The sequence below is a fragment of the Zalophus californianus genome, chromosome 12 (genome assembly GCF_009762305.2).
Source record: "Zalophus californianus isolate mZalCal1 chromosome 12, mZalCal1.pri.v2, whole genome shotgun sequence".
Classification (NCBI taxonomy): domain Eukaryota; kingdom Metazoa; phylum Chordata; class Mammalia; order Carnivora; family Otariidae; genus Zalophus; species Zalophus californianus.
Genome location: NC_045606.1, coordinates 64,048,518 through 64,064,340, shown reverse-complemented (window position 1 = coordinate 64,064,340; position 15,823 = coordinate 64,048,518).

The window sequence follows — 15,823 nt, the reverse complement described above, 5'->3', positions numbered from 1 at the left end:
TCATCTTCTAAAACCAAATGGGTCTCATTATGTGGCATGGTCCCTGAGGACAGTGTTCCCAAGGTTCTTTTAATGAATCATGGCACCAAATGGTTCTTTTTTTTAGTCCTAACATATTGAATGCTCAGAAATTCCCCAAAGGCAGGAGCAATCTATTCTTGCTAGAAGACATCAGTACATCTTGGCAGAGGGCTGGACCACAGAGATCTGTGCTTTTCCATAAGTAAAGAAGGAGAGCCCTTTGGGGTTAACCCTTACTTATTAAGAGAAGAAGGAGTGTATCAAACATCTAGTTTGCTAGCTCTTTCTGAACAAGTTGGAATAACCATTGACCTCTGTGACCACATGGAAGCAGGAGGTGATACATCTTCACTTCTGTGCATGTCAATGTCGTTCTAACTCTACTATCTGTGATAATAAAGAAGGAGGGAGCTGGGAGGACACACAGAGAAGGAGAAAGCGTATGGACAGGTTGTAGTGGGAAGCTGAGCCAAGGAATCCCGGGCCTTGGCGCTGCTCTGTGGGACCTGGGAGAATAGAGGGCAGTGAGTCAGCCGTGTGATTGGTTTCTCCCATGACATTGTTCTGGAGGGGTCTATAGGAAGCCATTACAAGTGAAGTTAGAAGGCTCTCAGACAACTCTTTTAGCTGAGATGAGCAGAGTATGAAATTAGAGAAAATACATTTTGGACTTTAACAAGCAAATGTGGTGTTAATCTTTGAACTTTCATTTCTTTCTGGAATTTGATTAAGGGAGAAGTTTTAATAATCAGATTCAGGGTGTATCTATCTGGTTGGCATTTTATTCATTTGTTTTTATTGCAGAACCTCTGATATGCTGGGTGGACATAATTTGGCATGGGAAATAAAGAGCAAATTTTCAGGCTTGGGAGTTGAATGGCCTTGGGGTTGTATTAATTAATTAACTGTTCTGATCAATTTCTGAGCTTTATGGAGGCAGATTACATATTGCCCATCAGCAGTCTCATGAATACACAAAGATGCAGATGTTAATGCTTGGGGAGGGGCCTAATTAAGTGAGAGTGGGTCTTCCCTATAACCCTGTGATGAACTTCTCCCCATAGGAAGCAGCCACACTCCTAGTTGACCAAAAGCTTAAGCTCAATGGACCAAGGTAAAAATAAGCTAGGCGATGTGAGGGGATCTCTCCCTTCATGTAGGGTGACATCCATTCATGTGATACTTCTGGCCTCTGAACTAATTACTCTGATTGGCAAGTTACATAGGGGAAACATGCACAGTCTCTCCCTCTCCCTTCCCCTTTGGGAGAAGCTTCTCTTAGGAGCAACCCTTCCCTTTGCTCCTTCACATTGTAATCCTTACCCCTTAGCAGGACCAAGAATCCATAGGAAGTTCCAGGAGCCCCGCTCTGGTCCAGTATTGCTTGTGTTGGAATGGGTACCTTTTTTTTTTTTAAAGATTTTATTTATTTATTTGAGAGAGGGAGAATGAGAGATAGAGAGCACGAGAGGGAAGAGGGTCAGAGGGAGAAGCAGACTCCCCGCCGAGCAGGGAGCCCGATGTGGGACTCGATCCGGGGACTCCAGGATCATGACCTGAGCCGAAGGCAGTCGCTTAACCAACTGAGCCCACCAAATGGGTACCTTGGGACTGTCTTGGGAGACCATCTTTCTGCAGAGAGCATGGATTCTGTTACTCTCCTCCATGCTTCCCATTTTAAATGTGTCTATTCCTTCAGACTCCTTCCAGGGGATTGCCTATTTGGAATCCCGCTTGACCGCAGACATAAGCTCTGTTCTCCAGCCTTGCCTCTAGTAGCCATTTCCAGTAATAAAGGCATTTTGCTTACTCTTTGACTTATTTTTCAGGTTGAGTGAATCTTAGCACCTGGGTGTCACTGAAGACTACTTGGCATGTGAACACGGGGGTCCTGGTACTGTTGCCCTGACCTCTGCCTTACAATCACCATATGTTTTCATGGCCATTATCTGAATTATATGAATCTCTTTCATACTCTCTGGGGAAAGGGACTGGTCAAAGAAGGTCATCTAATAGTCTCTCAAGTGTGTATCATCATCTGCTGGTTTACAAGCTTTTAAGCAAGGTACCCACCAGGCGTAAATTGGTGATGTGAAGGGGATGTGGCCCCCATCCAGGGGAGGGGTCAGCTGCAGCCAGACTGTGCTGGCTCAGGAGGGAGGGACTGTGGGCACTGCTTACAAAACTCTGCACTCAGTGACATCACTTTAGTCGCTTGAAATCAGCAATGATTTGCCCCGAAGAAAATGAAAAATGCTACAAATCAGGACTTCCTTAAAAATATTTTGAGATCTGTCTTACCAGCAACTCACTTTCTCCATCTCAGATATTTCCCCACCACTTTTCTTATTAAAGGGTGGAAGTAAGTATCCCAAACCAGTGTGGAATTGAGGGCAGAGAGTTGTGATTTTATCTAGTTAATCCACACCCTTGAACTCTGAAGGAGACTGAGGGGCTTCGGGGGAAGTCGGAGACAGGCCCTGCTCTTTAGGCCTTTGGAGAGTGTCCCCTTTTTCAAGCAGCTCTCCCCCTCCATGCTTCACCTCTCCATGCTCACCACCTTTCTCTGGACAGTCCTCTTCCTATATGATAACAGTTGCCGAGGAACCCTCCCTCCCCATGTCTAACCAAATCCAGTTCCAGTCTATAGCTCTGTGTTAATGAATTTTCTCTCTGTTTTGGTTTGCCTTTGTTCTGAAGAGGGTAGGAGGTCTTGTTTGTTGTGGGGAGAGAAAGTAACTGGCCTGAATTGCATGTTTGCTTTATCCACTAGTGGGGCCATAGCTGATTTTCTCCTGGATCACCTAAAGGAAAACACACTCAGCTACCATGATTATGTATCTTCTTCCAAAGAGAAACCAGAGTTGGCTCATTTGGTTGTACTCAGATTCACATATTGGCAATGACATTGAGTCTAAATCTTGGCCTTCTGCTGAAGATACAATAGCATCCTTCTTGGACCATCCTTGTTACAAAGGCCCATGCTAGATGAATCATCAAAGGTGGAGGCTTCCTCATCAAGATGTCCTTTCTATGCTTCAGTTTAGGCATTTTTGTCTTAATGACTTGTGTTTTACTCTCATGATTTGGGGCTCGCAGACAAACATGATGGGATGCGGCAGGTCTCTTTCATGTTAGCCAAGAAAACAAGCAGATTTTGTAGGTTTTAGAGCTCTGACTCAGTTATTTAGGGTAAGTCCCCTCCTTAGCCCCACGAAAGGAATCACCCCTAAATAATAGCCTCTGCAACCTTATGTTTAGAGCATTAATTTAGCTTCTGCTCAAGCAGCCTCTGGGAAGCTGGAGGAACCTTTTGGAAGAGAACTCTACCGTAGCCCCGAACTTACTCATTCACCGTTCTGCTAATCCAGAGAGTGAAATTAAAATACAGCTTTGCCTGTAAAGCCTACTTTAGTTTATCCCTAAGAATTTTTAGGAGGCAGACACTTGCTAAAGATTAATACTCAACATGAAGGGGATTAAATACTTACACAATTCCAACAGTAAAGAGGAGATTAGGAAAATCATTCTACCTTTTGATTGTTGGCTCCCAACTACCCCTAGTATGTTGTTTGAGGCTGATGATTTAGTTTTTGATTTATACAATGTAAAGAAACTTTTTAAAAATAGTATTTACCTTTCCATGAGGCAGCATAGTGTAATAGGTAAGGACAGGGATTTTGGTGTCACTTACCTGTGTGTGAATTTCAGCGCAATTACTTCCAGCTGTGTGATCTTGAGAAAAATTACTTAACCTTTATGTGTCTCTATTTTCTCATCTGTAAAAGGGGGTACTTTGCCTCATAGGGCTGAATATTAAATAAGTTAATATTTATAGGGCCTTTCAAATGGTCGCTACATATAGTAAGGGCTATGCAAGTGTTTTTGAAATACATTTAAAAAATAACACAGGTAAAATTTGTCTGGAAATTATTTTATGCCCCTGAGCACTTTTTTTATGCTCACAAGACACACTGAGAGGAAATAAACATAAGATTTGGACATAAAGACTATTTGACCCTCTCTTGACTGTGCAGTTTTTTACATTGAGGCATGAACACAGGACCCCACTCCAGGTGAATTGCTAGCTCCCAAGGAGCCCCCCATCCTGAAGAGGATTGGAAAACTGCTTCTGGAGTCTCAGTCTAAAGCTTCCTCTCTATTCATTGTGGGTTCTAGAAAAACAAGGTAGCCTTTAGGCCCACACATCACCTGTCGTCATCTTGTATCTCTCAGAAATATTAATAATAGCAGGAAACTTGAAGTTCCCAGCTATTACATTTAGCAACAGAGCCAATACCCAACATCCTTTATGACATTTAACAGATGAGGAAGCTGAGGCTCATCCATGTTAATGATTTCCTGATGCCAGCAGGGGAATGTGCTCCAACAGAATCTGTGTCTCTGACCTTTCCGCTTGCGGTCTCGTGATCTCCCTCTGCATCATAAACTGAGCTGGAAAAGAAAAGTTGGACTTGGCGGTGACATTGTCTCCGGGGAACAGAGACGATGGGATGAGGACCTAGGACAGGACCCAGGAAAGGCATGAGTGGAAAATTTTAGACTCCCAAACCATTTTCCAGATGTTCTCAACTGCTTCTTTCCTATATTTACCCTTCCAAAGGAAAGAAAGTACAGTTTTGATGTCAGTGAAAACAACATCGATTCAGCTTCTTGGTTCTTTCCATCTGCCAAGCGATGGTGAGGTGTCTTGGGATTTTGCCTGGGGTGTAACTGCTTTTTAAAGCATGATTCTTATAAAAAGTATTTTTCGGTGGCCGCATTACTCTTCAAAACCACCTTCACACGCACACGCACACACACATGTATGCACACTTAAAACTTTAGTTTTTTTAAAGATATTTATTTATTTATTTCTCAGAGAGAGAGAGCACAAGCAGGGAGAACAGCAGGCAGAGGGAGAAGCAGGCTCGGGGTGGGGGCGGGGCAAGAAGCCCAACTGGGGACTCGATCCCAGGACCCTGGGATCATGACCTGGGCTGAAGGCAGACGCTTAACTGACTGAGCCACCCAGGCATCCCAAAACTTCAAGTTTTTTCAAAGTCCTGCCATTCCCCATGGATAACTGGAACTCCCTGCTTTCCCCCGGTTTGGAATTTTGGCAACATTGTTTTATTCTGCCCATCGAGTTTACTCTGCTTAGCTGACATCATCAGCACTCGCTTTAACTCTGTATTTTTATGTTGTGTTTTTCAAAGAAAGTTGACACTGCGATTGATCAGTGATTAGACACAAGTGCTCTATCAAGCAATGTTGTAAATTCCAGTTTCTGGAACGTTATGGATGGTGAAACGCTGGATGGCTGCTTTCCACATGCAGCCTTGCTAACGTGGTAACACGGTAATGGGTGGTGGTTTACAGACGCACCGCTGGACCCCCCGGACGCAACAGTGGCATCAGTCAGTATGCATTTGCATGGCCAGACAGTGGTGACTGGCGCGTCACTTCTGATCATTCTGTGCCTTGTCCTTACCAGTGGCTAAGTATTTTTATTATCACCTACCCTGGTAAGCGACCACCTACGTAGGCCATAAGACCTAAGAGGTCTTAGGTCTTATGGCCATTCCTCGAGGTAGAGAATGAGGGGAGGATCCGCAGGTGGATCTCCAGGTCCCACCTCCGCTCTGAATTTATCCTCTTTTTATATTGCCTTCCTCATCATATTTCAATTGCAGAAAGAGTCCAGGGGTAAAAAAGGTTTTGAATCAGTGCTATGAGTAAAGAGCGCAGCATTGATTCAGAAGATCAGGATAGAGCATCTGATGAGACAAGTAGAGACACTTTGGGGAAACTATGTATGTCCTGAGGCTTGGTTTCTTGATTTTAAAAAAAGAAAGAGGTTTGACTAGGTGATCTCCAAATTCTTTCTCCCACTCTAACTTTGTGCAATTCACTGGGACTAACTGAAAAGCACTTCATATCAGCAGCACACACTGTTATTAATGATATAGACAGGAACATGAGAAGGGAAGGTTGGTTCACAGAAGTCCACAGAAATGATGGAAGGGAAGCACAATATATGAAGCACTGATAGGTATATGTATGAGTTCTTGATATATAAAGATATATATATGTGTATCAATATATATATATATCTTTATATATCAAGAACTCATTAACACAACGGGACCATTTTATAGGCGAGGAAACAAGGCTGCATGACCACATGTGGCCCGAGTGGCCAAATCACCCCATGAAATATTAACAAATTTTGTCTCAGTTTTCCTTGTTGACTAAGAATTCAAGCAGATAAAAGGGTTGATGCTACAGATTAGAATAGAATCCTAGAACCCAATGCATGAAGTTTGGTGAAGTGCTTAGGTTTGGTCTCTGGGAGAAATCAGGACAATTGTTTACCCTGACTTGCTGCAGACTTTCCCACGGGTGAGAGTGCTAAATTCCCAAAATTTTGTCCTCAGATGGTTAGGCTGACCTGAGAGTCTCAAAGGCTTGCTTAATGAAGATCAGGGGAAATAAATAGTGGAATCTTACTATGTTAGGGTAGGACTTTAAAAACCTGCTGAGATCTGAGTTTTCAATATTTGCTTCATTCAGGGGGAGAATTTCAGAATTTCTACCTTTATGTTCATCCCTGTATTTTCTCACCCATTGGGAGGAATAATTGCTGAGTGCCAGGGGCTCAGGTGTGAGCTTTTAATCTTTCAAAAGGCAGTTAATATCCAAAACAAGATGGCACACCACTATGGAGATAATGCCTATGCTAATAGTTAAAGGAAAATGATTCAAAATTTATCTGGCCAATTATGGCAACATCCCTGGTTCTTCCAGAAAATCACTTCCACAGAACTCCGTGGGACTTACACGAGGTAGATACTGGCCAAGCGACAGGTTCCTCCGAGTGCAAATCGAGAACTCAGGCTAATTGATATGTATAAGAGAAGAGACAGCTCTTTGGAAATTCTGTGATTTAGACTTTTCCTTTGATAGGAACGTTTTGTGGGAGGAAAAAAAATATCACTTCATATTGGTTGCACAGAACTCATTTACTTCACTTTTGTGCAGTGATTTTTCATTTTTATGACCATAAATTATTGAGGTTCTTCTGTGGCCCGAAGGTAAGAAGGGGTGGTCCTCGGGGAGCCAGGTAAACAAATACCCTGCTGGTTAGCGGGAGCTGCCCCATTACTTTGTCTGAAGTTCCTCAGGTGGGCAGTTACCTTATAATTTCATTTTAGCAGAATGAGAGTTAAGAGACCTTGATGTGAGCATCTGCTCCCTCCCATCATTTCATCAGAATAGCTTTCAGTTTGCAAGGAGCTGCATGAGGAAAAGGAGGAAGAGTGAACTTGAATTCCTTGAAGGTAGTACACATGTTGTAGACACCAAACCATGGAATCAGGAGAGCTGGCAAGTAAGCAGGTTCTTAATAAAACCACCGTGTGTGCTATTTTGTTCAGCTCTTCGTCTTGACCAATTTTCTCTTTGCTTGTGAGGAGAGGTAAAGGGCAGCGGAATGGAAGGAGCAGTTAGCGAGGTGTGGGAAGACTCAGGTTGGAATATTTGTCAGAACCTCGGAACTGCTCTCCAATGTGGGCGGGTAGCGCGTGTAGTTTTCACGACCTCACAAAGTGGTGGTGAGAAAAAATGAAAGAATATCAGGGACAGCGCTGTTGAAAGTGAATGTTCAGCATGAGTGATTGTTACTTGTTTCTCTCTTCTCTGCTTCCCCCTGCCCTTGAGACGGAGGAGCTGAGATGAAGAGGTCAAGTTTCAAGGTTAAGGTTGTTTTACTGCTCAGTGAGACCGGTGTGGAATCTCACTGCCTGATGGACAGTCTCTTTCTCTGGAGTCCCTTAGTTCCACTTGGTGGGAGGTGAACTCTAGAGGAGCCAGCTCAGCTCTGTTTTTATCTCTTTGCCGATGCTTGGGTACCACTTAGGCCACAGGCACTGAGACAGTTTCAAATAGAATTTGAGTGTAGTGTTTTTCCCCAGACTGCTGAATTTTTTATGGATGTGTGTTTTTGGTACAAATGTTTGTATTTTCTTAGTGAATCATTACATTCTCAAACAGCAAGGGTATTTGGGAGTTCTAGATTATGTATGTGAAAGCTAAAAGACCAATCCTGACCATTTTCAAAAACAAAAATAAAGTTTCTTTGCAGTACAATGAATGTTGGCAGATCAGGGGATGACTCCTCACAGTGACTGGTATTAGAACCAGAAAACCTTTTCCCTCGCAACTGCCTAAGAAAGTCGGAGACTGCATGCGCTTTAGAAAAAGATTTCGAAGAACTGTGATGAGTAGAGCATTGACCATGGGCCATGGAACCATAGATCATTTCTTTCGGCAGATGACCCTGTCAGTACCCTGCCCATAGACCCCGGCCTGCCCCACTGTTACCCAAAGAGAGGTTCTGTGCTGCCCGAGGGTATTTGCTGTCCGCTGGAGTGTGCCCTGCACGCAGCCATCCCCACTGCATGGCAGGTTGGGAATGCCAGATGGAGTCCCAGGAATGACCCTGAACCACAAGTAATGAGAACAGGTGTCATAAACTGTAGAATCTAGATTGTGGATATATGGGCATTAAAGGCACAATCTGTACTTTTCTGAATGTTTGAAAATGTTCATAATAGCATGTCGAATGGGATGGTGTTATAGAAGACAAAACATGGGAGAACATTCACCATACGTTGTTCAGAAATGTGAAGGTTACAAAATGGTATAGACTATGATCACAATTTTGTAAATTATATATATATATATATATATATATATGTATGTATAAGCGCACACACACACCTAGAGAGAGGGACATAGAGAGAGATATCTTTATGCCACTTTCAATACTACCTTCACCTGTATTAAAATATTTCCAGAAGGACAAAGAGCAAAAAAGATAGCAATTGTTAGCTGTGGGTTGTGGGCGTTCAGAGAATTAAAAACAATTTTTTTAAAAGCAATTTTTTAAAAATGATTTCTCTGTAACTTCCAGATACTCTACAATGTATCAGTTTATATAGTCAAATTTAAAAACATATTATTTACAAATTGTGTTGTGAAGAGCATTTACTGATGGATAAATAAAGCTATCCCTAGTTGTTTTATGATATGATTACAACCGAAAAACCACCTATGTGATTTTGAGGGTCTTAAGAGAGGATTTTATTGCTGGTAAGGGGAAACAGGGAAGAGTCTATTGGGAGTTAAATTATAAGAGTGATAATGCTTAAATGCTGCTCTTTGAGATATGCTTTTACGAGGAGTTTGTATTTTTTAAAAAATTCTTAAAGCTTTTGTATGTCCCGATTTTCCACAAGTACATTGATTATTTTTATAAACAAAAAAACATTCTCTTTTAAAGGGAGAAGGTCTAGGTTCCTATTCTAGGCCCAGCGCTTTTTGCATCTCTGCTTATCTCAGGGGACTGTCATCAGTTTCAAATGTATCAGAAAACACTCTTTATAAATGTCGAAATAAAGAAATTATAACATATATTAAGGTAGTTTTCCTCCAGCTTTTCAAACTCAAGAGATTATTTTAGGCATTAAGAATGGGAGACTCTTATTACCCATAAAATCTTCAGGCTCTACTGATCCACCTTTCATGAGACTCATTTTTCATGGACCAGGCAGAGCATAACAAGCTTCATATGTCACTCCCTGAGTTGAAGAGCAGTAAGACTCCAGAGCAAGGGGAGAATGCTATTAATCTTGTGCACGCCGGGGCTCTCTTTATTCCACACTCAGAAAGCGGAGCGACAGCACTCGGTGGAAACATGTAGATCATGTAGATGGGCTTTGAAGTCACTATGCAGACGAAACTGTCACGCTCCTGTCCCCGAGTGTGTGATGGCTTGACTGCCTGACGGCAGTGTTTTCCCTTTCTCTAGCCTCATGCCCATTCTTCATCGAGCAGAGTCGGTTTGCCTACTTACTTGATTCTGGGCTGGCCTGAATACTTTGACCCATCAAGGGTTGTACAAGAGATGTTGCGGCAGCTTTGGGGCCATCCTTTAGGAGGGTCGGCAGTTTCTGTTGCTTCGCTGTTGAAGCCCTGAGTTGCGTGTAAGAAGTCCAGGTTAGTCGTCTGGAAAATGAGGTCATGTGTAGGAGCACTGATCTGCCCACCATGTGACTTTCTTCTACTAGAACCATCTATCTTTCTTCCTCTGCTATGGATAGGAACAGTGAAGTCATCCGGCTCTGTTAGTGACGAGGCTGGCAAGTTTCCCTTCTGTTTTGAGAGTGGCATTGAGAGGAATACAGGGTTCAGGATGCTCCTTGGGCACCAGCTCTCAGCTGCATTCCCCAACCAGCCTATCCGTGATCGGGCTCTTGCATTCTCCATCTGTCTGACTATTTCGTCTGATTTCTCAACCTAGAGGTGGAGATCAGGGAAGGGGTTTGATCTGTTGTCATCCCCTCCAGCCTCAACACTTGAGGATTTTATGTCTATGTAATTAGGGAAAAATTGCCAGGATGGAATCTAGCATGGATGCCTTGTCATTGATTTTGTCTGCATTGCAGGGAGTCATTTACATTGTGTACAGATGTCTCCAGGTCATCAGAATATTCTGATACAATTAACCCTGCCGTGGAAGAGCAATCGACTCCAGAGTTTTAGGTAGTGGGCAAAACAACACGTGCATTTTATCCTTAACATTAATGGGAAAACTGCTATGCTGCTATTAATGGAGAACAAAGTTCAGATTTTAAGCTGTTAATATCAATAACGAGTGTTGGTAATTACATACTGTAGATAATTATAATCTCTATCATTATGCAATTAAATTTAAAAAACTTTTGAAGTGATAGGGATTTAAGTAAAGTAGTAACATCAGTGCCAGCCATTCTGCTAGTGTTTTTTTGTTTTGTTTTGTTTTGTTTGTGCAAATTACAAGTGATGGTTGAAATGTATCTGGGACAGAATTCTGTAACAAATATTATTAATTATATTATTAATAGCAAATATTATTACTTACATAATAAATTATAAATGAAAATATTATTAAAGATAGAACTCCATTTTAACCTTAAAAACTGAAAAATACATAAGCAAAATTTTATGTCACATGCCTCTGAGCTGACTACAACCAGCTTCAACATTGTAGAAGGGAAAAAAATCCAGCTGTGTATAATAAAGTGGGTGGTTTATAAATATGCGCGACTTTTGTGTGAAAACTTGGAAAGATAGCAAAAGAATGGATGCATATCTTTGATTATAGCTTCTGTCACTCTTTGTCTTCTTTCATTCTGGTCAATGAGTTACTTGTATTGGTCCTCCATATTCATTAACTTTTTAATTGTTTAAATCTCTGTTCATTTTCTAAATATTCTGGGAAGCTAGCCCACTTTTCTCTCCATCATTACTTATAATCCCTGCATTTCTGTGCTTGTTTCTTGAAGATAAGTTTCTTGAAAACTTTTGACAGATAATAATGATGATGCCAAAAGTATTTTGATGAGCAATAATGTGCTACCCTAAACAGTCATTGTTTTATGTATATAATCCCATTGGTATTAGGCATTAGGATTGGAGTCTTAGTAAGGTCATGCAAACTGTACAAGATCATGCAGTTATTAAATAATGAAACTGGAGGGCGCCTGTGTGGCTCAGTCGTTAAGCATCTGCCTTCGGCTCAGGTCATGGTCCCAGGGTCCTGGGATCGAGCCCCGCATCGGGCTCCCTGCTCGGCGGGAAGCCTGCTTCTCCCTCTCCTTCTCCCGCTGCTTCTGTTCCCTCTCTCTCTGTGTCTCTCTCCGTCCAATAAATAAATAAAATCTTTAAAAAAAAAAAAGAAACTGGAATGCAAAACCTTGTTCCTCTGATTTGAAAGCCCATGTTTTTAACCACTAGATAATATGATCACCACAGTTTCTTGAAATTTTACTCTGGATCCTGCATGGATCATTTTCAAGTCTCTTTCTCCTCTGAATCATCCTGGTGTGGGGCCATTTTGCCTTCCCTTTAAGTAACAGAAGCTGTAATAGGCTCAGTAGATGTTTTCTCTTTCCTTTTCTACAATGTACATTTCCTTGCTTCCATTTACACATAATCTGCCAAATAGAAATTACTTCCATTTGTACTTCTTTTTCACTTCTCATTCTGGTAATAAACGAAGTTCCTCATCTGGGGGCCAACAGTTAATTTCTCTGCTTACCCTGCATCCCATGCCGCCTGTAGCTCTCTTATCAGGGACTTGCTCCATTGATTAGTCTATATCCTCCCTGCCTGTTTCTTGCCAAGGGCATTTGAAGGATCCTCTCACATTTAAAATAAAACAACCCCCAAACATAAAACCTCCTTCAACCCATGTTTGTATCTAACTACTTCCCTACGTCTTCCATCACAAGCAAAGAGTTTTCTAAATATTCTGTCTCCCTATCCTCCTGCTGCATCGATTCCTCAGGCTACAATAATGAGGGTTAACTGCCCCACCCCACCCTCACTGCCCCATGGCATTGTTCTTGTTTATTAAATCAGATGGGTACCTTTTTGAACTTAGCTCATTTGCCCTTCAGCACTATCTGGCTCTGCATATAACCCACCCCAGAAAATTCTCTCTCCACATCTTCCTCCATTGTGCAAAACATTTTTGTGGTGTTTTTTTTTCCTGTTCTCTAGATGCTTTCTTTCTCCTCAGTAGACTCTTTTGTCTCTGCCCATCTCTTAAATGTTCCTACTACTCATTCTTTCACAGCCTTTTCGCCTTGTCCCTTCTGGGTGCGTTTTTTAGTACACTTACCACTTTCTGTCTACACCGCCAGACCCCTAGATTCTAGCAATGACACTCAACCCAGTCTCCCTGCTTTTGGTCTTGCACTATTGGTCATTCTAAAATGTGAATCTAATCATATCATTTCCCTACTTAATTCCTTTAATGGTTTCTTTGTGAACTTGGGTGAAATGTAAACTACTTCCCATGGTTTAGACATGTGAGCTGGGCCAAACTAATGTTGATTGACAGAGTTATGGGTTAGAATTCCAGCAACATGGCTGGGTCCCTTGGAGCTGACGGCTTGTTCGTTTATGAAAGAATACTACTTGTTGCTGATTTAACTTGTAATCCAATTTCCTATTGTTATGAGTTAGAGTAGGCTGGGCTACCTCAACAGATAGGCACCACATACAATTAAAAAAGTGTATTTCTTCTTTACATTATGTTTGAGTTGAGGCTTCCTGTATGACAGGCAGCACTCCCCGATTTGGGGACACCCTCCCCCGGGGGCCTCATCATTATATGTATCCAGCTGACAGAATGGTAGAGAGTATAGGGAAACTGCCAGAAACTAAAGTGCAAAATTTCCACTTTCATTCTCTTCACAGTAACTATCCACACCGTCATACCTAGATGAAGCGGTTAGGAAATATAGTTCTATGGTTGATACAAAAGGAAAAATAAGAAGAATTACTGAGAGCTTGATATGTGTCAGACAGGCAGGTAAGTCAATGGTTGTGGTTGGACGTGAGGCTCACTCTTTTGGAAGTATGGGCAGGATGCAGTGGGGATCTGGGGTAGGGTGGGTGCAGTGATCGTGAGGGACAGGTTGTGTGAGCTTATTCTCTATCATCTTCGTTCTCTCAGGAGAGAGGCTGCATGACCTATCTTGTCATCCCATAGTCAACATCACATATTGTTTGGCTCATCCTGCTGCCCCCATTTTGTACTAGGCAATTGGAAGAATGAGACTTTTTATTAAGAAAAACATGTCTTTGAAAGAGTCTGTTAAGTATAGCTGATTGAAATGGTAGGAACCTGTATGCTCTGCTCTCTGAAGAATTTAACTGGAACTCTGACTCCAGCCAGCGTGAAGCTCTCAAACCAGGAAATGAGTCAAAACTCTACTGGGGATTTGCTCTCCTTAGCAGTAATTGCTTCTGAATAGAGAAACACCTTCAAATTTTTCCTTGGGTATATTTATCAACAAGGAACTATCCCTGGAAGTATGGCTCTTGCGATCTTCCATTCTAAGGCAACGAAATGTTAGCATTTAATAATTACTGCTGGTAGGGGCGCCTGGGTGGCTCAGTCGTTAAGCGTCTGCCTTTGGCTCAGGTCATGGTCCCAGGGTCCTGGGATCGAGCCCCACATCGGGCTCCCTGCTCCGCGGGAGGCCTGCTTCTCCCTCTCCCACTCCCCCTGCTTGTGTTCCCTCTCTCGCTGTGTCTCTCTGTCAAATAAATAAATAAAATCTTTTTAAAAAATGTTTAAAAAATAGTTACTGCTGGTAACAAGAAAATACAAACCTACCTCTTACCACAAAATTGGGGCTGATCACTGAAATTGTCTACCTGAAGCAAACCAGTGTAGCGGGCATCTGCAGCAGAAGCAAATGCTTATGTAATATGAGAAGAGTTACTTACTAACCTGGTTTGTGTATGTATAAAGTGGAGCTAATAATAGCAATCTCACCAGCTTGTCATGGGGATTAAACAAGATACCCTATAGGAAAGCACTTTGGCCAGAACAGATTCTGATAAAGGTTAACTCTGCCCTCCTGTCCTCTCTCTTTCCCTCCCTCCTTCCTTCCTTTCTTCTCTCTCCTCTCCTCTTTCCTCCCTTCTCTTCTGTGGAGAACTGAGATTTACAGGAGAGGACCATGGAGGTCTAGAGGGAGGGGGGACTGACCCCGGGGACTTTGAGGGAAGGAGAGAAAAGTCGCTGGGCAAAGGGCAGGCAACAAGTGAGGGGGACAGGGGTAAAAGCTATAGAAAGAGAAAGAGAGAGAGAGAGAGAGAGAGAGAGAGAAACAAAGAAAGAAAGAGGAAAGAAGGAAGAAAGGACAGAAGGAAGGGTAGGGGGGAAGGAAGTAGGGAGGGAGGGAGGGAGAACAGAACAGGTTTTTCACTTAGAAGGTGTCCCATGGCCACATGGCACTGAAGAAGTCTGAGGGTTGAAGAGGTCAAAGAAAGACAGGGATGGGGGCACCTGGGTGGCTCAGATGGTTAAGCGTCTGCCTTCGGCTCAGGTCATGATCTCAGGGTCCTGGGATCGAGTCCCACATCCGGCTCCTTGCTCAGCGAGGAGCCTGCTTCTCCCTCTGTCTGCCACTCCCCCTGCTTGTACTCTCCCTGGCAAATAAATAAATAAAATATTTCTTTTAAAAAAAGAAAGACAGGGATGACAAGCCTCCCACAGTCAGCTCTGTGGCTGAACCTAGGGGTTCCTCCTGGCTGAGCCGGCCTCACATATTTTAGTGTTTAATGAGGAAGAGCCAAGCAGGGTCTCCCCCACAGCCCACCCCCAGACTCAGGTGCTCTACCTTCTTCCACATCTCTTTTTGGAAAACATTCTTGTTGAGGAAGTTCTTTATCATTCCCCCCGGCCACCAGTTTGACTGCCATTCTTCTATGTATCTTTTGATATTCCACTTAAATGTCCTGTGGTTGGTGTGACTGATTCTTGCAGGTGTTCCCCCAGAGCATCCTGTCTGTCCTTTGGATATGCATTTATTAGTTCAGTTCAGGCCAAAAAGCACTTGTGGGGTCTCCCATGTTCTATGCACTGGGCCAAAGGTGGGTGTGGAAACGACTGATACAAGGTCTCAGTCCCAAGGCCATTGCAGTACAACATACCAGGTATTCCCAAAACCCAGTTCCTCTTGGACAATTCATATCAGAACACGGGGGGACTGTGTGTTCAAAACGTGTATTTCTAGGCCCTACTCACAGGTATTCAAGTAAAGGTAAGGCTTGGTCATCTGTAATTTAAAAAGCTCTCCCAGATTATTCTGATGAGCATCCAGGTTTGGGAACTTCTTAAAAGGTGAAGGGAAGGGAAGAAATTTAGAGTACTCTCTCTGATGGGGTTTGGATT